Source organism: Dasypus novemcinctus, chromosome 10 (assembly GCF_030445035.2).
Source record: "Dasypus novemcinctus isolate mDasNov1 chromosome 10, mDasNov1.1.hap2, whole genome shotgun sequence".
Lineage (NCBI taxonomy): Eukaryota > Metazoa > Chordata > Mammalia > Cingulata > Dasypodidae > Dasypus > Dasypus novemcinctus.
In genome coordinates, this window is record NC_080682.1 from 113,038,315 (window position 1) to 113,063,256 (window position 24,942).

Genomic DNA, 24,942 nt, shown 5'->3' on the forward strand with positions numbered 1-24,942 from the left:
AGTGCACAAGACAGACTCTACATCCATCATATAATATTTCCTGGGAATTTGAGTTTGAGCAGAATGACTCAAAGGCTGAAAATGCTTGATGCACACTCAATCCAGCTGTCGCATCCTGAGGAGACAGACTGTTGCTTCCTGGTAGGTAGCTCTCAAGAGTTCCTCAGGTTTCTGAGACTTTGTTCTTCAAAATATAAACCACCAATTTTCTTTTATTCCCCCTTATGTTATCCAAACATATGCTACTAGAGAAATAATCTTTTCCTGAAATAATCTTTTTCCATCTCTGTGCATAGCCCTTTCTGCTCTGAAGTCTTCACTCATTCACCATTGCCAGGACGATAAAGTCCAGACTCCTTTGCTTGGCTTTACGGCCCTTGAATCTCTACTAATCATCTTCCCTAGCATACCACTTCAATCTTGACTTCATGGACTTCCTCAAACAGGTCTATATTTCTTATTTTAGAAGCCCTGGACTGTGAAGCAGGAGAATCTGGTTTGGAGACCCAGTCCTGACATTAGCTAGCTCTGTCATTTTGATAACAGTGATGTTGACAATCTGCTTCCTCTTTTTTTTCATTTAAAGATTTACTTTATTATTATTTTTTATCCCCCTCCCCCTGACGGTTCTCTCATCTGTCTGTTCATTGTTTGCTCACCTTTCCAGGATGCACCAGGAACCAAACCTGGGACCTCCCACATGGGAGGTGAGTGTCCAACCACCCGAGCCACATCTGCTCCCCATGGACTGGGCGTCTGCTGGCTTGTGACATCTTCTTGTTTGGGTGCCTAGCTCGTGGTGGCAGGTTGTGATGTCTAGCTTGTTGTGGCGGGTTGCAGTGTCTAGCTCATTGCGGCAGGTTGTGGTGCCTGCTCATCTTCTTTAGGAGGCATTAGGACTCGAACCCGGGACTTTCCATGTGGAAAGTGGGTACCCAACTGGTTGAGCCAATCCTCTTCCACAACTGGTTCTTTTAATTGAGAATTTACTATGTGGAAGGCACTTTATATACATTATTTACAATATTTAAAATAATCTAATACTTGTCAGTTAGGGACAGTTTTGTCCCCTAGCAAATATTTGCTGATGTCTGAAATCATTTTTGATTGTGTTATCTGGGGAGTCTGTGTTACTGGCAACTAATGCACAAAGGCCAGGGATACTGCTAAATATCTTACAATGCAAAGATGGCTCTCCCAACCAAAGAGTTATCTGGCCCCAAATCTCAATATTTATAAGGTGAAAAACTGAAATATTCCCATGGGGTAAGACTTATCCTCATTTAAAAAAGGAGAATCTCGTGGCTCAAAGTTGTGCAACTAGTCAGCAGTGAGTCGTGATCTAAACATATGTTAGTCTTGGCTCCAAAGTCCATGCCCTCCCCACCAGTACATATTGCATCTCCAATCATTTTTTCCCCAGACATACAGCATCCGGGATGAAATCCTCAGAGTCAGAGCTCAGGGCAGGGCTGGGCTAGATGCCTATACGGGTCAGAAAGACAGAATCAAGCTTAGGGCTAAGTCAGGACAAACAGACTAGTTATGCTGCAGGGCCAGTGGGCATATAACTGGGTATAAACTGGAGTCTCCGAAATAGAATACAAGAGTTTAGAGTGGAAGCCCGACAGAGAGAAACGCAGTGGTTGTAGGAGGAGAGCCACAACAATTATTTTGTATGGTGTGTGTGAGGCCTTGTTCAACCAGTGGAAAGGAATTGTTAAGGGTGTAAGACAGATGAGACTCAATTTCCTCTCTTGGAAACTAGGAAACAAACTGCCTTCCCTACCTACACACCTTGTAAGGCCTCAGAGAGAAAATGGATTTAAAAGAGATCTGTCAAGGACCAAGGGTCATTTTGCTCACATGTGTTCTCATTGTGACATCCAAAGGTCCATTGTCCCTCCTCTTCTAGTGATGCCACATTCTTGACTCTGTTCTTAAATTGGTGCTGGCTGTGTATGTGTGGATATAATGGAAACAACTTGAATTTGTTCCTGCTTTCCTAATCCACTGCCCCCAGTGGTCTGCGGTTTGGCTATTACTCCCGATCACCGTATTTGTTCCAGACTGTTTTTGTGTTGTTAACATTATTTGTCAATACATCATTGCCTTTCTCATGTTCGAGTGCCCAGAGGCCATTGCATTTGGGCTCATCTTGAAAATCCAAATAATGTAAGTAGAAAGCATAAATAATAGATAGCTTCTTATTCCCTAGGGTTCCTGGCAGACCTGTTCACAAATGTAGTTTCTCTTAGTTTCTGTCCAGTCCAATTGCAAAGGTCTATAGGAACAGTGTTTAGACCAGAGTAAGAAAACATTAGTGGGGCAGACTCTTTTTCCTATCAATGTTCTTAAAATGGCGTGTGCAGAAAGGTAAGTGTGAGGATGCACATGATTTGAAGTGGGAAGAATTTGGCGAATTAAGAGTTCTGTATCTTTTTCCCTAATTTAGCTTTCAGGAGGGGGGAGGAGGAAGAGAAAATAATCCTTGTAAAATTGCCATTTATACTTCAAAATAATAGTAATAAAAATCTCCATTAGAAAGAACAGTGATCCTGCTGTGAATTTAACAAATCTTAGCCTCAGGTCTATTTCTTTCTATTAATTTGTTTCCATTTGTTAATATTTTTCTCTCATACTCTTCTCTTTCATGCAAATGCAAGGCAATTGAAGGGGCTTAACATAAATATTTCTTCTCTACTATAAATGAAAGCAATATGCGTGAGCTCTTTTTCCTTGAATAGGCCAAGAAAACTTCTGGTCTCTGAGTTTCCCACTCAGCTTTCCAGCAAGACCTAATGACTGTGTGTTCAATTTTGTTTTATTCCTACATTAACCAACAAATAATTACTAAGAATCTACCAAATTTAACCTCTGTGCCTCTAGCTTCTCAAACTGTCTTCTCCTGATTACCAGGGTTAAGTTTCTAAAATATTTATCTTACAGTCCCCAGTTTTAAAGCCTGAGACAGCTCCCTATCCCCTGCCGTAGAAGATAAAGTATAAAGTCCTTACCTAGCAAACTCGGAAGTGGATTCTGGCCGAGGTGGAGTAACAAGGACAAGACACACCTTCCTGTCTAAAACTAAAGCAAACAAACAAACAAAAATTGGAAAAATATGAAATAGGTTGCAAAATTAGATATCAGGCAGTGCAGAACAGTGATCTGTGAAAGAGGTGAAGAAGGAGGTGAGCTGCCCAATGTAATGCCTGGAGGCAGTTTCCAGGTCACAGCACAGGGCGGGGCCTAACTCAGAGCCAAGAGAGCAGCACTCCCTGAGAAGGTGGAGAGTTCACAGGGCAGAGCACCAGAGAAAAGACAGCTGCTTAGGAAAATAGCTCCAGAGATTTATAGAGGGTCCTCAAATTTTTATATGAGTACTGATTAGCACATGCATGTGGTAAAACTAATCAAGGAGAGGGGGGTATCACCCAAAAAGATTGTTGTAGGAAAGTCACTAGAGCTTACACAGGCTAGAAATAGTTCTTGTTTCTACCTGCTAGAGTGAAAAAAAATCTTGTAATGGATGGTGCATTTGGGTAGTGTATCCAGAAGAGTTCTGGCTCAGTGTTGAGGTAAAATTAACTCTAGTCTAAAAACTTCTCTTGTAATGCTTAACAAAGCTGAAAAGAAAGTTCAGGAAGTATTAAAGTGTTTTCAGATAACTGCATACAAGAATAAGATTTAAGAATATTTCTAGGAATACAAAATAGACAGTCCCAAGCAGAAGTTTATCCAATCAGATAAAATTTACAATATCTAATAGCATCCAATAAAAAATTACCAGGCACACACACACACAAAGCAGGAAAATAGGACTGGTATTGAGAGAAAACCAGTCAGTTGAAATTAACCCAGAAATAATAAAGATGATAGCATTTGTAAATAAGATACAAAAGCAGTTATTATAACATATTCCATGTGTTCAAGAAGGTAGAAGAAAGCATGAAAATGTTAAGGAGAGACAGGGAAGACAGAGGAGAAAAACAAACTTTTAGAGATGAATAAAACAATATCTGTGAGTTTAAAAACACACTGAATGGTACTAATAGAAAAAATTGGCAGTGCAAAAGGTAAAATAGTGAACTTGAAAACGTAGCAAGAGAGACTGTCTAAAATGAAACACAAACAAATGAAATACTGAAAATAGCATGAACATAGTGTTGGTGAGTTGAGCACCAACTTTAAGTAGTCTAATATATGTGCAACTAGAGTTCCTGCAAGGGAGTGGGGCAGAAAAAATATTGGAAGACCAAAATTTTTCCAAATTTATGAAAACTGTAAACCATAGATCAAGAGCTCAATGAACATCAAGCTAATTTTCTTGACTGAAACTACACCATGACATATCGTAACTACTTTGGTGAAAACGAAAAATGAAGCAATAATCTGAAAGAAGCCAGGCCAGGGGGGCTGTTACATAGAAAGCAACATTGTTTGGAATGATCTCAGATGATAGTGGAACGGTACACTGCCCAAGTGGGTGTGCTGCTGTGTGAGACACCTATATTTATTATTATTCATGAAAGAACATTTTAAAAATTGTACTATTTACTGTAGTCTATGGCTTAATTTAGGGTATACTGTTTCTGTGTAGAAGTTCAATGGGTGTTTTTAAAATATGTTACCCTAGTAACATATATACAACCTAAATTTCCCCTTTGGTACTGTTAATAACATTCACTATGTTGTGATACCATTATAACCATCCATTACCAAAACTTTTCCATTGTCCCAAATAGAAACTCGGCATTTTAAACTTTAACTTCCTATTCCTTACCTCCACCCTGTCCCCTGGTATCCTATGTTCTAGATTCTGACTCTATGAGTTTGCTTATTCTAGTTATTTCAAATCACTGAGAACACACAATAAAAAAAAAAAAAAAAAAAAAAACTCTGAAAGAAAAAATAACCCTGCCAACCTAAAATTCTATACCCAGTGAAAAAATCTTCCAAAATGAAGATAGAATATTCAGTTTAAAGCAAAAAAAGATGAAAGAATTTGTCACCAGCAGATATGTACTACAAGAAATGTTAAAGAAAGTCTTACAGGTTAAAATGAAAACTGTACCAGAAGGAAGTCTGCATCTATACAAAGAAATGAGTACTATGACATTTTTTTCTTTTCTTACTTAAAAAATCTCCTTTTAAAAGTCAACTTCTTAATTCATAATAAATGAATAAACTAACAATTCATAAATCTGTGTGTGTATATATGTCATATATATTATTCTAGATAAAATAGTATATTACATGAAGAAAGAGTGTGAAAACATAAAGATGAATATTATAAACTCCACAGCAATCACTCATATGGAAAAGAAAGAAGTTATAATAAAGTCAACAAAAGAAATAAAATGGAATCACAAAATATTCAATTAATACAAAAAATAGGCAGAAAAAGAAGAGAAAGGGAAGAAGAACTGATTGGACAGACAGGAAACAAATAAATTAGTAGACTAAAACCCAGATAGATCATTAATCACATTAAAAGATAAATGCCAATTAAAAGACAGAGATTATCAGACTGGATAAAAAAGTGAAACTCTACTATATGCTGCCTATAAGAAGCCCATTTTAAATTTAAAGGTGTAAATAGGTTACAAGTTAAAGGATGGAAAAATGCCATGCTAACTGTATTTTAAAAAGCTGACATGAAAGTGTAGTGTATGTTAGTATCAGAAAAACTAGGTTTCTGAGAAATATTACCAGGTTAAAGAGGGACTTTTCATAATGATAAAGGAGTATTTCATCAGGAGGATATGAAAATCCTAAGTGCTTATGCACCTAATAAATTGAGCTTAAAATACATAAAAGAAACAATGATAGAATTGCAAAGAGAAATATACAAGTCCATAATTACAGTAATTTATTACTCCTCTTTCCATAATTGATAGAACAAGCAGGTAGGCAATCAGTAAAGATCTAGAAGACTTGAAAAATAGTATCAACCACCTTGGCCTAACTGTCACTTATAGACATACCACCTAACAAAAGCAGAATACACATTTTTTTTCAAAGACACAGAATTTTCCAAGATAAAACACATTCTGAACAATATAATAAATATCAATAAATTAAAAGTGATAATAATAAGTACAATCTCTTACCATAGTGGAATTAAATTAAATATCAACAATGGAAAGATTTCTGGAAAATCCTCAGAATATTTGGAAACTAAATAGCACACATCTATATATCCTGTGGGTCAAATAATAAAATCAAAAGAGACATTAAAAGGAAATTTGAGCTGAAAGAGTCAAATCAGTGACATCAACTCCCATCCTAGCCTGTGAAACCATTCATAATGTAACCCCTGCATGCTTTTATAATGACGTCTTTCTCCAATAACTACTGACCAGTACCAGTACGAGGAGTAGTTTTTATAGCAATAGTAGCAGCAACTGTTGTTATTTATTGTTACATATTTTATGCCAGGCATTTTTTCCATTCATTACATCATTTCCTCTTGCTGTAGGTATTACATATATTGTCTCATTTATTCCTTCTATAATTCCATGAGATATCATCATCATCTTCTCCATTCAAATGGAGGAAGTTGAGGCCCAGAGAGATTAAGTAACTTCTCCCAGTTTACAACTATCCTACCATTCTGAAATTAATGGACTCCTCGTACGCGCAAGGCTCTGTTCCAAGCACACAGCTCGTGAGTTGCAGATCCAGGAATCACTCTCAGATCCATACAGCTTCCAAGCCTATTGTTCCCTTTAGCATCATACTTCACTGCCATTAGTATAGTCCCTGATTCTCTGTGAACTTTCCCTTCAACTCCAGGGGATCAGTACAATGTTGAGCATATAGTTGGGATACAGGAATTGGGAGAGGAACATTTCTTATTTATTAAGTGATTCTTCTGTATTTGGACTCTATAATAGGCCCTTCATATGTTATCATCTTTATCCCTCCTCTGGATTGTGTGAGTTTAGTATTATTGTTTGCATTTTAACTTCAATGTCTGTTTTGACTCATTCCTCTTTTCTACATCTTTTCTTTCTGCACCATTGTCTAAGTCACATTATTTGCCTTGACTATGGCTATAGCTTCCTAATTGGTCTTCCAACTTCCATTCTTGCCTCCTCACAATCCATTTTCCACAAAGCAGCAATAATAATGTCTTAAATAATATTTTAAAAATTATATGAATCAGCCCATGTATCTCTCATGCTTCAGAACTATTTAGTGCACTTAGGTTAAAAGACAAACTACCTCCTTAACTTGGCCTGAAAGGATCTTCTTGATCTGGTTTCTGTCTACCTTGTTAACCTTATCTTGCTCCATTTCACTCTGCTACAAACAAGCATGCCTTATTGGGCTTATTGTTCTCAGAATTCCCACCTGAAGCTTTTGAACATGCTGTTCCTTCTACCTGGAATTGTATTTGTCAACTCTCACTTCTCAAGTCTATTCACATATCATACACCAGCTTATATGTTATTTTCTCAAAGAGGTCTTATCAGACCAATCCCCCCCCACACACTATAAATTTACCTCATTAATCCTCACAGTTCTGTATTCTTTTGCTTTGTTGCCATTGCCAAAATTTAGAATCATATTTTCATTTACTGCACTTATCTGGGTCAGCAGAGAGGAAGATCTTAACACAAGTCAATAGGCAAGTTTCTCTCTTTATCTTACTCTATTTCACAACAGCATTTCACCTCAGGTTGTCCATTCTACTGTTTTTGAAACAGTTTCTTCTGTTGTCTTTCATAGCACCACACTCTTCTATTTTTATTCTTTCCTCACAGACCACTGCTCCTTATCCTTTTTTCTAGAGTCTCTTTCTCTTGTAGAATTCTCCATATTGGCTTTGACCTCAATCTTCGATTTTATTCTTTTCTCCATCTTATCTCTCTCCCTCTCTCAGATCTCACATTTACACATGGTTTTAAGTTCTAATCATACACTAATCATCATCTGCATACTCAATATCTCTACTTGGCTGTCAAAAAGTCATTTCAAACAGCATGACTGAAACAGATTCTTCATGCCCTTAACTATAAACCATCAGTAAGTCCTGCTCAAATTCCAAAAACAAGAAACAAAAAAACCCCACCAAAATCTGATCTTTTCTGACCATCTGCACTGCTACAATCCTAATTTAAGAACTACTGCCATGTTTCAACTATTCTACATGACTCTATGTGTCTGGACCCTGCCTACATCTCTGCTCTCATCTTTCTTCATTCTTCCTCTTGTTAACAATGTCTGAAACAGTGAATTTTCTGTTCCAAGAGCATGTCAAGCTCAGTCCTGTATCAGAGCCTTTGATCTTACACCTTCCACTTTGAATGCTTTCCTCCAATATGTCTGTGTAGCTGACACCTCATTATAAAGGTCTCAAATGTCATCTTCTAAGACAGGTCTTCCTGCCCCTTCCCTACCTGAACACTTTCTCATCCATCATCATCCAAACTTGCTTCCATCATAGTAGTTCTGAGAATCTGAGATTATTGCATGTGTATATATGTATAAATTTATCTATCTATCTGTCTGTCTGTCTGTCTATCTATTTATTGTCTTACTCTCTCCACCAAAATGGGCAAAATGGAAGTTTCATGAAGGTGGGGTCTGCCTCTGTTGCTCACTACTAGATCATTAAAACTTAGTAAAGTACCTGGCTCATAGTAGTCATATATTTGTTGACTGACTGCCTAGCTTTTCTTTGCTGAAATTATTTACCAGGGAAGACTTTAGTGATCTGCTAATTGGATACCAAAGTTTTGAAAATATTTTTTCATGCCAATCTACTTAATTTTCCAAAGTTGACATGTAACTGAATTCCAATTAAGGCAAAGAGTTTTTTTGCCAGAGGCAAGAAATGCAATGACTCACCCAAAATATAGATTCATCTTTTCCTGAGCCAAAAGCCCCTCTGAAATCTAAAGGCCACCCAATCAGACTGAAGCATCATCTAGAGAAGGGAAGGTGTGATGATCAATTTTGGATCAGGAAGTTGAGACTGACTTAGGTCATCATTGACTAGTTTTATTAAATTCCCAATTCTTTCAAAAACTGAAGCATAATTGCAACAACTTCATGATATAATTAGGGCTTTAGAAACAAACAATTTAACTAGCAGTGTTCTTAGTACTTGGGTATTTACTATCTGCTAGATCCTGTACAAAGCACTGGAAATACATAGAAGAAAGTCAGAGGAGATGAATGTGCTCACAATCAATCCCAGTGCAGGTTAATGAGTGCTAGAGCGTAAGTGTACACAAGGAGCTGTGAAGTAAAGAACAGCAAGTGCCTGACTACCCAGGAAAGAAACCAGAGGAGGTGACACTGGAAAGTCAAACAAAGAGTTCCCCTGGTAAACCTGATAGGAAGGGAGTTCAGTGCAAGGCTGGGACAAAAATGACACAAGAGTGCAAGGTTAGTACAAGAAGTTGAAAGCATTTTGGAGTGGCTGGATAGTTGGATGCTTTGGAGGAGCGTGGAAGATGATGAGAAAAAATGGTCCAACTCACAGAGGAACTTGAATAAGCTAGGATATGGATTTGATCTTGAAAAGTATTAAGCCGAGTCAGGGATGGTTTTGAAGTTAGGAAAGAGGGAAAGTGATGAGCAACAGAAATTCAAAGCTGGGTTTTCCAAGTTTAGAGATAGTGTGATGGCTTCTTCATTCTTATGTGATAACACAAAAAATCACCTGGGTTTATAAGTTCTCATAAAAATAGAAACTCTTATTTCTTATCCTAGACAAGTAGTTCTCAAATGTTAGAACATATTAGAATCACCTGGGCCATGCTGGCCTCTGTATTTTTTTATTAGTGCTCCAGGTGATTCTGATACTGAAGTTAGAGAATTACTGTCCAAATAAATTAGAATCTCCTAGAATGAGGCCTGATATTTTTGTTTTTAAAAAGGTTTATAAGATGGTTCTGCAACCAACACATGGGAGACATTTTTGAGACACAATGAAATCTAAGCTCATTATTATCTTGTACAAAAATTCTTCACAATCTGGCCTCAAATTACCTTTTCAACCTCATCTGTCATTCTTCTCCAAATAGCACACATAGCACAAATGGCACAATTCTTTGTGCCATCCAACTGAACACCCAGAATATAGAAATTATTGTTGTTTCACCATGTTAGTACTTTGCACAACCTCTCCCAAAATGCTCATCCCCTTTTTCTTCCTAGATGCTCACATTTATCAGGGAGAATTTTGTTCAAATATCTTCTCATCAAAGCCTTCTCTGAACTTCTCATTGTTCAAACATCTTCTCATCAAAGCCTTCTCTGAACTTCTCATGTTTACATGTCTCTCTAACATTTCACTGTCAGTAGCTTGAGGCAGGAAAAAGCATAGGTATTTGAGTCAGATGGATCTGTGTAGGCTCCAGGCTCTGCCATTTAGTAGCCATATGAACTTGGTCAAGTTTTTTTAACTTCTCTGAACCTTAACTTCCTCATTTGTGAAATTAAGATGAAATTTGAATTTCTTTCATATAGTTCTTTTTTCAGTACTTTGCAACTCCAAGTCTACCGAGTGAATTTATCTTCCATATATCCCAACTCTGCACAAAGCTTTCTGTTTCCAGGAAGACCATCAGAGACAAAGTTTGCTAAACCACTAAGCATACTGCTGTCAATAGGAAGGTCAAGGTCGTGATGTAATGCAGCTTTGCCACCACACATTCCAAGTACACAAACAATGGGTCTTGTTCAAAGCTTGACACACATGCCAATCACAATGCTTTGTGCTTGTGAAGCTTATAACTCAAGCATGGCTTACATGTGTCACGTAGATCATGTCCTGAAATAAGCTATTCTTAGCCTTGGACGATGGTGGCTATGGAAACAGCCCTTGCATTTCCTACATTCCCTTCTTAGGGAACAGTGAGGAAGGACTTCCATGGACAAACACATGAAAGTTGGGTTGAATGAAATAGCACACAGTCTGTGGGGTACTTTAACTATGAAGCCAAGGCTAATTACCAGGAAACTCCAGCAGGCTTTTCAGTGAAAAGAGCAAGCATGTTAGGCGAGGAGGAGGAAATGGGCAAGGGGGCCACATACTGATTTCTGGGGTCTGGATTCTATTTGTCTCTGGGGCCTGCTAGAGTAGCAGTGAAAGGAAAAAAAAAAAAAAAAAGAAAATGAAGAAAATGTAATGATTATCTCTCCAGGCATCATGATTTCTTCTGGGGTTTTATTGCCAAATGGCTCACACTCTGAATTTCTGCACAGATGACTCAGATATTTTAGGGATTAGGAATGGGAGGAGGTAAAGTAAATTAGTCCTGATCAAGGCCCTCTGCCAATCTATGCTCCACAATATCACTAGAAAAATGTTCCTAAAACCAAAAATCAGATGAGTTCACTCTTGCCCAAAATCCTTTAATAGCAATCCACTACTTATAGGACAAAATCCAAATTTAGTAACAGAATAAAGTCTCTTTACATTCTAGCTTCACAAGCTTCTGGCATCTGATATCCTCTTACATCTTAGTCTTGAGACTATTGCAGAGTAAAGAATGCTGTTTCCTATAAATCCACGCCTTTGTGAAACTTTTCTTTTTCAAGAATGCCTATCTCCACTTTATCAGCTTAGTCAACTTCTACTCATGTTTCAAAACTGGGTTATGCTTTCTCAGGTCATCTACTCCTTCCCTTTGCTTTTTTCCTCCATGAGTTGAATATGCCTGTTCTTATGCCACTACCCCAAACACACATCTCCAGCATGCAATGCTTGTTTCACTGAAATACAATTACCTATTGACATCTCATCTCTGCTTAAGAAATGGAAGCAACTTGAAGGACAGGTATTGGAGGGAGTGCTCTCCACAAACATGCCTACTCCAACCTCCACAGCCCACCATAACCTTGGAGCAGCACTAAATACCTGGTCATACATGTGGGCAGACAGGACAAGAGAGAAGGCCACTAACATTTGGGGTTGGTCTTATGGAGAACATCACAGAAAGTAATAGTTCCTATGTGCCAGGCATCATGGTGGAAGAGTTCTTCCTCTTGAATTTTCATGCCTGGAATAGCTATTATATTTAATGAATTGTGAGCACTCTTTTGGTATTAAACAGAATAACCTTAGGAGATAGTTACTATTAATATCTAATTTTAGAAATGAGAATAAGACAGTTAAATGGCTTTTCCAAGGGTTCATACATTGTGAGGCATCCAGAATTAAAGTCTAGATACAATTAGAGGGAACTGTGCAAATTTCTTTTCATATATTATTACTAATTTGCAATAATACAATGATAATTTTGAATATCTCTACTTTACAGATGAGGAAACTGAGACTCAGAGCCAAAGTAACTTTTTTCAAGAACACAGAGCAGACAAGCAGCAGAACCAGGATTTGAAAACCAAAACTCTAATCTTTCTATTATTGTTCACTGAAATTTTTTACTTTGTGTTTATCCCATTTACTTGTAATATACAAAAGATAATACTGAAGGGAAACCTACATGGAAAACCTCCTAGAAGAATGAAAGTTTAAGTAGTGCCAGTAAGTCCCTAAGAAAGAAGAGGAAAAAAATCCACCCCACTGAAGAGGTCAACAAAGATATTTTAGAACTTGCTGTGCATAAATGAATAGAATCTGGAGCTAAAGGTTATTTGAGGGGCCAAGAGTGGAAGAATCTGCTCCTCTTCTCTCTTGTTTCCTCATTCTTGTACACCGCCCAAAGATTCCATCTAATGACAATAGCTAGGATAATGCAAAAGTTTGGACACCATTTGGATAGTGAATGACCAATACAGTGAAGAACTCAAACCACATTATGTGAGAGAGATTTAAACAGGAGACAGAGATTTAAACAGGAGACAGAAAGATTCAGCAGCACATATAAGAAAAGAATCTTAAAAAATTTGGAGAATTCCAAAGAGGGAGAAGGAACAAAATCAGGACAGTAAGTCGAAACCCCAAAGAAGATTAGATTTCTTCTACAGCCCATGTGTAGAAGCCACCAAGAAACAAGTTTCTTCTCAACTGACGTATAGGAAGATCTTCCTAAATTATGTGGGCTACCTAGGTAGTGATGAGCTTTCCCTCATGGGAGACACTCTAATAAAGGCAGTGTGACCACTTGGTGGGGATGTTGCAGAGAGAATTCAAGAATTGTTATGACCTTTAAAATTCCTGTCATGTCAGGACTCTGATTCTGAGTGCACTGAATTCAAATGAACGATAGTAAAACCGTATTTACCACAGTCATTATCATGTCTCTAGATATTTGAGGAGATAGATGTTGTCTTTGCTGTTTAGGTGGGAACAGCTAATCAGGAATAGAATTCAATCACAGTAGCTACCAAATGGATGAGTCACTGGGGTATAGCAAATCACAGCTCTTTAGGGGAGAAGATGAGTCACAGATTACAACCAGAGCTCGAATCCTTAGAGTCTCCTGGGTTTGCTACACAGTACTGAAATAGGCTGAAAATATTACTTCTTTGGGGTGATAAAATATTCCTTGGTAAGCACACAGATTCATTTCCTAAAACAAATAAGTCACTGCTGCTTTCTTCTCCTATATTCCCTTTCAACAAGGTAAGAACCCTGTCTGCCAAATACTGTCTAAAAATAAGAATACTTTCTTGAGAACTGCGCAAGAGTGACCAAGTGGAAAGTCCCGTTCCAGAGGTCAAAAACAGATTCAGGACATTTGACTATTCTGGTGGGAGTTACAGAATCAGGGCTGCCAAACTGTTCCTTTTTTTTTTTTTTGCCTTTTGAGAAGAATATAAAAAAAGAGTCTAAATTCTGAATGACTTCTGATTTTTACAGATCTCATATAGTCAATAACATAAAAGACTTTAGGTATTCAAGGAAAAACTCTTGCCCAAATTCCATCTAATAACTCAAACCTCTATTATTTCCCTCTTGGGTTTTATTATGCTCAGAATGAGATTTGAATGCTAAATCTAGGTCAAATAGAACTTTGCTCAAAGAATTCCCAGTCTTGGGGACTTGGAGATTGCTCTGAAAACACTGGTAAAGAGAGCATTTTACAGAGGTAACCGACTAAATTTATTCTTTGAAAAGCAGTTATTGAGTACACTGTTGGTGCCAGGTATTCTGATAGGTATGAGTCCAGGGTGTGAGTAAGATGTGGCTCCTCTCAATAAGCACATAATTTACTGGTGACGGAGACACCAGTAAATGTGCAGTGGTGGGGGAAAACAGACTTACATCGTGTATTCTAAGTGCTATAAGAGAGATATCAACAAGGATCAAAAGTGATTTTTAAAAAATATAATAAAAATGAAAGGGAAAAAGTGATGGAAAGGAAGGATGAATTGACTGCTACTGCTTTGTGGGTATGTGTGTGTGGAGGAAGGCTGAAGGAACAAAGTGAGCTGGATATTGAAGTTTATCTTTTCCTATGTAGATAAAAGATGAAGTGCTTTCCAGAGAGGAGTAGCATATGCAAAGATGTCAAGGTGTGGAAATGACATATTTAGGAAAACCTGAACATGGTTTGTGCATAGGCTGTAGGGGCAGTTGAGGCAGGAGCTGGGGCTGGGAGGTAAAAGAAAGTAGATGAAGTGTTAGTCCATGCAAATACATTTATCTGTGGAGAGGCAAACGGTTTTTAAAAGGGAAGTGACACGATCAGATTTTATGATTTACAAATGTGTTGGTCCATAATGTGGAGATTGGACTAGAGAGAAAGAGAATGGAACCTGGGAGCCAATTAAGAGTTGAGTACAAAATTCATAACTGATAAAATCCAAAGGTGGTGAACCTAAGGGGAAATAGGCATTTTCATACACTGCCGGTGGAAAGGTGAACTGGAACACTTTCTTGGAAGACAATGGCAACATGTAGCAATTACACATCTAGAATTTAACCTATAGTTATATCTACATGCTTGCATAATATTGTTTGTTATGAACAATTGTAAAGAACCTAAATTCCCATCAAGAGGAACTGGCTAAATTAAGCAGCACAAATTTATACAAGGTAAAAGGCTAGAAGGATGATAAAAAAAATACCACAGCCAACAAGCCCCACCCTCACCTGAGAGCCTCCAATCATGTTTTAGAAGCCTCTCTCCTATATAGGAATGGACACCCAAGGATCACAGACACTTGAGGTCATTAACATGAAAAAGAGTGCCCCAAACAAGCAAACAAGGAGGGGGAAAAAAATAGAAGGATACAAAGCTTATGCATGGAGAAGTAAACTCCAAAAAATTAATGTGGGAAGAATACATCCAACGTAAACTATGGATTACAGTTAATAGTTCTATTTTAATATTTTTTCACCAACTGTAACAAAAGTACCACACTAATATAATGTGTTAACAATAGGGGCGTATAGGAGAACACTGTATTTTTTTATATCATTTTTCTGTAATTCTACAAATTCTCTAATTAAAAAAATTAAATAACTATAGGATATATTTCACAGGCCTTTGTATTTGGTGTTTTAAGTGATGTAATCCACGTAAATTGCTTCACACGCTGCCTAGAACACAGAATCTCTGAATAAATCCTGAGTACTACTGTTTTTAAAAGAATAAAATTATTTTTAAAAAAGTGCTATCATCAACTGTAACAAATGTTCTACACCAAGGCAAGGTGTTGGTGGTGGTGTGGTATATGGGAATCCTGTATTTTATGCACAAGTGTTCTATAAACCTATAACTTTTCTAATAAAATTAAAAAAATAGATACATACATATTACTGCTGTTATTACTATATTGTTAAGAAAAAATGTGTGTTGCAGTAGTTTACATATAGGATTATAGCTAGCCAGCTAGATATAGAAAAACTGAGCATAAGTGAACAAACAATATAGTTGAAAGAATTGGAAATCTTTCATGTCATTGAAGAATTATAGGTCCAAGATTTAGTAAAATAAAGAAATACGGAGAAATGAACCTAATATTTGCTTTTCTACTAGAAGTGTGTGCTGGTTCTCAAATAGTTGTCTGAAAAGTTAAGAAGCTGAAAATAGAGCTTTCAACAGATTCACAAAGCTAAGAGTGCAAAAACTGGAGTCCAGGCTCCCCAAATTGGGCGTATGATCTTCACTTCCAAATGAGAAGTAATAATTCTATACCTTAGGAGTAATACTAAATCAGAATTACATTTGCTTTTCAAGATAATTAAGTTTAGCTTCAAGGTATATTAACCTCAGATTGAATTGATCCAGAATAGCTACTGCCACTAGTAAATGTGCTAGAAGCCAGTGTACATCTTTTCTAGATGATGATCCATTTTCTTAAGTTTAAATAAAACCCTGTTTTATATCTACAATGACCAGAATTCAATAAAAAATACCCAGGCATGAGAGGAGAGAAAAGGCAGAACAGAAAATCAGTAGAAACAATCCACAAAAGAAAGAAGTCCATAGGAAATGAGATAATGCAGATGTAAGATAGAAACTTATAAAAATAGCTGTGTTGATTGCATTAAAGGAGACAAAAAGAAAATGCTAAGAATCTCAGCAGAAAATAAACAACTGTAAAATAGTCAAATGGATATTCTACAACTTTAAAATATAGTAACTGAAATTAAGAACAACATGGACAGAATTTATAGCAGATTAAAAAACCAAAGAGAATTAGTGAACTGGAAGATGAAACAAATATAAATACACACACACATACTCACACAATGAAATATGGAAATATGAAGAGAAGGAAAATACAGAAAAGAGAGAAACAGACTTTTAAGGTCACCTTGCCTACCTGCACTATGGCAGAGAATGACTAGGTGTCCACCAAAACTCTTTCCATTTCTTCCTGGACACAAAGAGCTAGACTACATTTCCCAGCCTCCTTTGCGGCTGAGAACTGAGTTTTGGTCTAAGTATTACAGGGGGAAGTAGCTTATGCCACTTCCAGGCTTGGCCTGTAAAACAGTTTTATGTAATCTTACTTTCTTTTCTTGTTTGGAATTTTGATCCCTAGGTGACCTTGTTATCATGGAGCAAAGCATCTCAACCCCTGACTCTGAAAGGACTTCACATGAAGGAGAAATAAATTGTTATTGTATAATGTAATGGGATTTCAGGGTTTATTTGTTAAAATAATTACTGTTACCTTAACTAACATTCTATTCATTCTGGGAGTAGTCTTGGCATCCCTCTACTAGGTGTACTTTTAGATCGACAGCCACAGTGAAGGAGGAACTCCTAACTTTCTAAGACAACTCATTTTTTTTATAAAGGTCTATCATTTTTTAAAAAAAGCTCTCTGATTTTGTCTTTTTGTGAATTTACTTATTAGAATGGTTTATCTGGGGCCTCTTTCAGAGGTAGTCTTTTAGATACTGAAACAAGGCCCCATAAAGAATTTCCATCTTTGTCATTTTTTAAAAGTTTTTTTACTTTTTAAAAAGATACTTAGATTACATAAATGTTGCATGACAAATGTAGGGAATTCCCATATGCCTACCCCCTACCCCTCCCACATCCTTTGTAGTTTACAATCTCTTCAGCACAATTTTGTAAATTATGACAAGATAGATAATGACCTGTATCTGTCATTGCAAGAGCATTCAGAACAAATCCAACGTCCTGAAAATGCTCCCATGTTATACCTATTTTTCCCCTCTCCCTCCCCTGTCATGTGTGTTTGAAAGAGGAAGTGGAAAACCCTGTGACACTGTCTAGCTGAACGACTTTGAGCAAGTCTCTTTTCCTTGAACTTGGCCTCAGTCTGTGAAATGATTCCATTGGAATTAATTGATCTCTACTGTTCCTTTTAGTTTAGAAAGGGTGATGTTTGATTTTTCAAAAAGTTCAGAAAAATTAATACAAAAAACTCAAGCAAAATAAGTATTCCATTATATAATACATAATGATATAATATAAAATATAATAGAATATAACATGTAATACAATGTAATATTGTATCTATATCCATATGTAGTTGGGATGAGAAAATTGAACATTAGGTCTATATTTATATGATAAAGAGAGATGTAATTTTTAAGGGTCATCTAATCCAGTTCTTCCCCACTACTCATCCCTCCTCCAGTTTCTGAAACTTGAATTCCTTCAACTACAACTCTACCAAGTGATCATTCAGATGTAGCTTGAATTCTTCTAGTGACAGGGGAGTCATTACATCCCAGGGAAGCAAGCCATTTTAGGGCTCAACTGCAGAGTCTGACTCTTAAATATTAAAAGTGGAATGCAATACCCCTTAAGGGGCACAGTTGAAGCTCAATGGTTGAGCACCTGCTTCCCATGCACACTGTTTTGCCTTCAATCCCTGGTACGTCCTTAAAAAAATGTACTTAAGTACACACACATATTTGCACAGTAAATATAGCAGGCACATGTAGTATAAAACATGTGCATATGAAATATTTTCAGAGACATTAACATATTTCTATATATCATATAACATCACTCAGTAATCATTTTGACTACGTCAGGATACAGCAATCTTTTGCTCATTCCTTTCCAGTGAGGATAAGGCCATTTGTTGTGCCTTTAAGAAATGTACAGAAAGCCTTTAACTCATGGGTCTTGTAAGAAGAGGTTGAGAGAGTTTTCCTTCGTGTCACTGCTTCTGGTGTTGGCTGGTCCAGCCTGGCCCTCAGAGCACAAGCTCGTCCCCTGGGTAGTCTACAGGGAGGCCATCATGGAGGCATCTTGGGACAATGTGCTTTTTCTCACACTGTGCAGTGATGCAAAACCCTTCCCGCTTCCATTCCCATTTGTGGAACATTATTTCACTAGCATGTTTGGGAGTCAAGAAACTCCCTAAGTCCGTTATTATCTGAAGGATCTAAATAATGAAATATATGCAGATCACTCTGGAGCCGACAAAGTGCCTTCTAATACAATGACTATTTTACTTTTACAACAACTCTTGAGTTGGGTGGGGCAGGGATACTTCCCTTAAATTTACAGCCAGAAAGGCTGAGGTTCAGTGGAGTTGACAGCATGCTCGACACCACACAGCCCCTCTGAGGGGTGGGGCTGAGATCCTGGAGAGCTGCCTGCTCGTGCCCATTCAGCCTTCCTGCTTACTACCATACCCATCGTTCTGTCGAGGATAACAATGCATCTCAGCCAAGATACGGGATCTCCTAGAGTACTTTTGAGGTAGGTGTCTTCATTTCCAATGCTTCTATTGAAAATACTACACGATGGCTCTGCTTAAACAACAGAAATTTTTTGGCTCACAGTTTCAAGGCTAGAAAAAGTTGAAAATCATGAGGTCAGCAAGGTCTTCTTTCTCCTGGAAGATGGCAGCATCTGGATGCTGGCTGCCGGCAATCCTGGGGCTCCTCTGCTTTCCTGTCACACGGGGCTGTCTATCTTCTTTTCAAAATCATTTTTTTTTCCCTGTGACTTGCAGGTTGTCTTTATAAGGGCACCAGTAATGTAGACTCAGACCCCCTCCCTCAGTTGGGCCATGCTTTAACCATAAACTGCCTCTTCCAAAGGTCCCGTTTGTAATGGGTTCCTGTCCATAGGGGTGGGGCTAAGGACCAGAACCTGTGTTTGTTGGGGTACACAGCTCAACCTACCCTAGGAGAGTCAGGCAGGAGGCTCAGTCCTGCCCAATGAGATACACTGGGTGTTCCCAGTGTATTTTTATTCACTTCCTGCATAAAAAATACAATGCCAGGCATCAAAAGAACTCTTCTCCCTTCTTTCTGTCTGGAAAGCAGATAAGAGGCCTGAAGGTACAGCAGCTATCTTGCAACAACACAAAACACAGTCATAACAACAAGAGTGATTATAATTAGCCCTCACTTTAAGCTAGCTGTGGCTAAACACTTTCTACAGGTGAGCTCATTTAGCTCTCACAACTGTTATTATTTAAAGATAAGAAAATTGAGGTAAAGAAAGTTGAAATCACTTGCCCAAGGTTACATAGTTAACAAATGGCAGAGGCAGCGTTTGATCCCTGGAAATTGGGCTCCAGGGGCCGTGCTGAGGACGGCAGAGCAAAAGGCTGGATGAGCCTGGGAACCTGATAGCTTTACCGAGCACCCTCATAAGCCCCAGACACCATTCTTGATTTCATTCGTTCAAGAGCTAGATCTCTTGTTTAGGCCCCGCCACTGGGGCTTTCTTACAGCTGATTGCGATCCTGACTTCCATGTGATTTGTTGTGATGCCCAGTAGAGAGCCCTGGAGTACTCTAGGTGAGCTTGGTTCAAGTTCAAGCTCGGCCAGGTAACTAGGGATGTCACATCACAAAGGTCACATAGGTACCTGGGCTCAGTTTTCTTATCTTTTAGAGGAGAGCCCTGAATGATATTTGCTTTCATGCCTTTTAAAGTCTTTTCTTCTGAGAGTCTTCAAGGTTTTCAGGCTGCCATTTCATATTTTTCTCTTAATTAATTGCTGCATCAAAGGATAGACAAGGAGCCAGTTGTCAAGAATAGGGTGTCGACATTCAGACCGTAAGTGACAGAGCTGCCACTGGACCTGGTCAGCCCCGTCCTTGACCCCCACCACTCTGCTTGTTGTAATTTTGTTAAAGTGAGTTGAGAAACCAATTCATGTTGAACTTAATAGCATTAATGTCCAGCTTGCCCTATCTTCTTAATTTCTCACCATTTTCCCTAAAACTATCCGTCAGATACATGAATTTCTATTTAATTCTGTTAAAAAGCCTTGCAGAGTCCTGGAATCAGCAATAGCCAAGAGTTAGTGAGAGGAATTTCGCTAAGAGAAGGCAATTTTGTCAGGCCAACTACGCTAGTAATTCAATTTTTTTCTGACTTGGTCATTCCTCAGAGATGTTGGAGTCACTGTAAATCACCATTTCAGGTTTGGTCTGAGAAATTGTCTGCATTACCAAAATGTTGACAGAACAAAACACGTGAACTAAATGTTAGGGCTCTTTTATTTGTGAGCTTTCGGGCCTTCTATTGTCATGGATCATTGGGGATAAGTTTCATGAATGTGGTGCTTTTGATCAGCTTTAAAGACACATTGAATCAGAGGCTAATAAAATACATTGATATGGACTGAAGCTTAGAGATCATCTACTTGAGTAGTTCCCAACTTTTGCTATATATTAGAACCTCCCAGGGGGTGATTTAGCCCAGTGGATGAGGGGAGAAGGACGCGGTGGGCTAACTGCAATCCTACCTTCTGTGTGGTTTGCTGTGATGTAGGGGACAGAGCCTGGACTAGATGGCAGGTGAGCTTGGTTCAAGTTCAAGCTCTGCCAGGTACTAGCAGTGTAATGTTGTGAAAGTCACTTCACAACGAAGAGAAGAAGGAGGAGGGGAAAAGAAGAAGAAGCAAATTACATTTGCTGGGTACCTACTTCTCTATGCGGGCCAAATTCTGAACACTTTGCATGAATGAGCTTATTTATTTCTCAAACCCAAGCTAATATTTAGCTCATATGCACTGGAATAGCAGTGTTGGTTGTTAAAATACTCAAATAATTCTGTAAAGATTGGTAAATAGCTATTGCTCCAAAACAATTGATTTCTCCTTTCCCTGCCATCCCTACCCATTGACTACCTCCTCTCCTCAGTTCAGCACCCACAGGACAAAACGGAAGCCTTTTGGACACTGCTGTAGCACTCAGGCTAGAATTACTTCTCATTTGCCAATGTCCATGCTCTACCAGTTCAATCTTCTGAGTATTACTCCTGCTCATACCACCCCAGCAAAACAAATATAGGATCCATAAGTTTACAGATGAAAAAGCAGAGGCTCAGAGAGGTTGCAAGACTCGGCCAAGGTCACACAGTGAGCCAGTGGCAGAATTACCACGGCCACTACCAACACTTGAGTCTTCAGGCAGTGACTGTGTTGAAGAGTGATGCCCGGTAGTTGCTCTGGAATCAACTGTGTGTTTTAATTCTTCATCTCTTTTTTCTTTAAAGCCTCAGCATGAAAGGAAGCAAACTACAATGGCTCTGCTTTATCTCTCTCACACACAAACGAACTTGGATGTCTGCAGTGAAGATACTGACATTGCCTGTAGATTTATTTTTAACAACAAAAAATTGACTTGGGGAAAAAAGAATGATCATTTTAGTCCTGGTCTCTGCTTGTCTCCAGGGCTTAAGTCTGGAGTAAATCATTTAGGCATATTGCCTGTATTCCCTCCTCACCCCTCCCCTTCTCTTCCCCGTCTGGAATCCCTACACTGAGACTTCAAAATTCGTGATTAACACTTTCAGATACTCCCTGGGCTGTGTGGACATTACTCTGTAAAATGTGTGAGAAATGCTTAAACATGAAGAGTGCTAAATAAGTAACATTTACTGCCCCTTTACCACCACTTTTGCAGAACACAATAAATCTGGAGATAATGTTTTAATATTGCAGAGCTGGGCTCTTTGTTCTGCACTGAACTCTACTTTCTTGTCCTCCTCAGACTTATAAAGAATGTTAATAAATTGCAGAGTTTCATCAGCAAGAGAGAGAAAATGATTGAGTTCTTATTATCTGAGTAAATGCTTTGGCACATGACAAGTGAGTTCAGGATTCGCCCTAACGTTGGGCTCACCACCTGGCACAGAGAAGGTGCTCAGTAAAAGTGGGTTAGATGCCTTGTTGAATGAGAGAATTATGTTTCTTCAAAGTAAAGGGAGAAACATGATTGAATGTCTAATTTCAAGGCATAGATGCAGCAGCAATTTCAGTCTGTGTTGTCTTATTTTTGAAATAAGCTTCCCAAAAGGGATTCACTTCTCTTTGTTGTTTTAGAATAAATTAACTTTGAAGTAAGATATGATGAGGAGAAATCTAGTATTTATGAAAGAAAATTTTGCTCATACAATCTCTATTATTACTATCCCTCAATGATTTATTGATAAAAAACATTCCTTTTGAAAAGGAAGATGAGGGTTTTAGGAAGAAAGATAGAATAGAAAAATCTAGACCCCAATTCCTGGCTGGTCACTTAGTTGGCACCAGATCTTGGGTACCTCTCTTAACTTCTGGAAGCTTCTGTTTGCTCATCTTTCACAGGAATTGCTACTCTCACCTCTGCCTTTCCCAGGCAGCAGGGACAAGGAAAGGAGATAGTGTGTGGTCTTTACTGGTTGAAATCCAGCACATACTACTAAGTCTTAGGGAGATAATGGACTTGTCCTCCTTGGTCCAGGTCCTGAGAGACTCCAAGAGATGCTGACAAAAAAGTGTTATGATTTTTAAAAATGTGTTTAATGTTTGTTAAAAGAGCATGAACTTGTTGAAATGAGCTTTCTCATAAGAAAAGTAAATGGCCCACAACTACCGGAAGTGCTAATGGTTGTTTATTTTTCTAATTACAATCACAAAATCCCCCATAGTTACATATTCCTGGAATATGGGGATTTAATGATACCTTCAGTTTTCAAAAAAGTATCATAAAATTTGAAGAAAAAAATAGTTTAAGTATAATCTAAAAAATGAATGATGAAATAACTGGATGAAGTAGTTTTATCCATCCCATTAACACACTCTGAGTTAGGAATTGTGATTTCTGTTCCACAGACAAGGGCAGCGAGATTGATTAGGTCGAACCCCTTATCTAACCCCACACAGTCACAGGTGAAGAGTTTGCAGGAACACAGCTGATTGGACCATAGCTTGCACTCCTGAACCCACAACCTGGGCCAGTTACACTTTCTCTTTTAGGAACTTGGCGTTGGAAGGTCTTAGGTGTTGAAAGAGCACAGGTAATAGAAATGAGGCCTACGTTGAAATTTTGGCAGCCCAAAGCCTGGTCAAGGCTGATGTTCCAGGCAGCAGGATTTAAGACTCTCATCTGGGGATAGGAAGAATGAAAGAGAGAAGAGAGATATTCTATACTTGGGTTCCATGAAATTCCCCTCTAAATCCATTAAAAACAAGACTTTTTAAACAAGGTCTGAATGTGCTTTTCTTTTTGCAACCAAGGTTCTCTAAGACATGGACATTTACACCACAGAAATCATTGAGTTGAGATTGAACCAGGAAAAAAAATAGAAAAAACATAGTCCTGGTTCAAAGGTTGGAGAAAATAACCTTTATGGATCATAGTACCTTGTAGGGAGACAGAATAAGGCTGGGGTGGCAGTAAAGACTAGGCAGAAGACTTGACTTTCCATATGCGAGCCTAGCACTCAAGCTATGGGAAAAGGTATTAACTCGAGGTGTGTTAGTGCTTGACGAAGGCTCTGCACTTAAGGTGAAAACGTGAGCAACTGAAAACAGGAAAGGGAACTAGCTATGACTGGTCTAAAATCTTCATTTCAGAATGTGACCAGTCCACAGACATTGGAAGTGGATGCCATCAGCAGGGACCAAAAAAGAGGACTGACTTATGCTGAAGGGTCAGGATAATACAAGGACTAAGGAAAAAGAGAAAAGGGACATAACCTTTGACTATCTCTGGGTAAGAATCTTTCTAGTTCCTTGGAAGGAATTTGAAGATACTGCTGGAGTTGCATTATATATTAGTTGTGCTTTATTGTATGTACTATGGTTTATGTAGCTTTTAAATACACTTTGTTGTTCATTGCATGTATGATGGTGGTAATAATAGCTATTATATCATTAACCTATGGTTTGCTCTATTATCAGATATTCTGCTGGGCATTTTATGTATGTATATATCTACATATCTCATACTTTGCTCCATGGCCCTGAGCCTTGCACAAGCCTCTTTCTCCTGTACGCATCCTTCCAAGTGTTGAAGGTGTACGCACTGGGGTATACCCCCAGGAGTCTCTACTTGTGGGGCTGTGGACACATGGGGGGTGTTTGTGTGCACCTGAGCTGAGACCCTTTGGAGTATGGATGAGAAGAAAAGGCTGGGTGCTGGACATCTCAGTTCTTACGAAGTTATGTTTGTCGAGGGAAGACGATGGGGCACAGATTACTTATTTAACAGTTAGCTTGATTTTTATAACCTTTAGGCATTGAGGCATGTGACATGTGGGCTTTCGTGTTCACCGGCAGGCTTGGTGTTGAATACAATGCCTCACACATAACAGGCCCTCCCTAAAAGTGTTTTGCATTA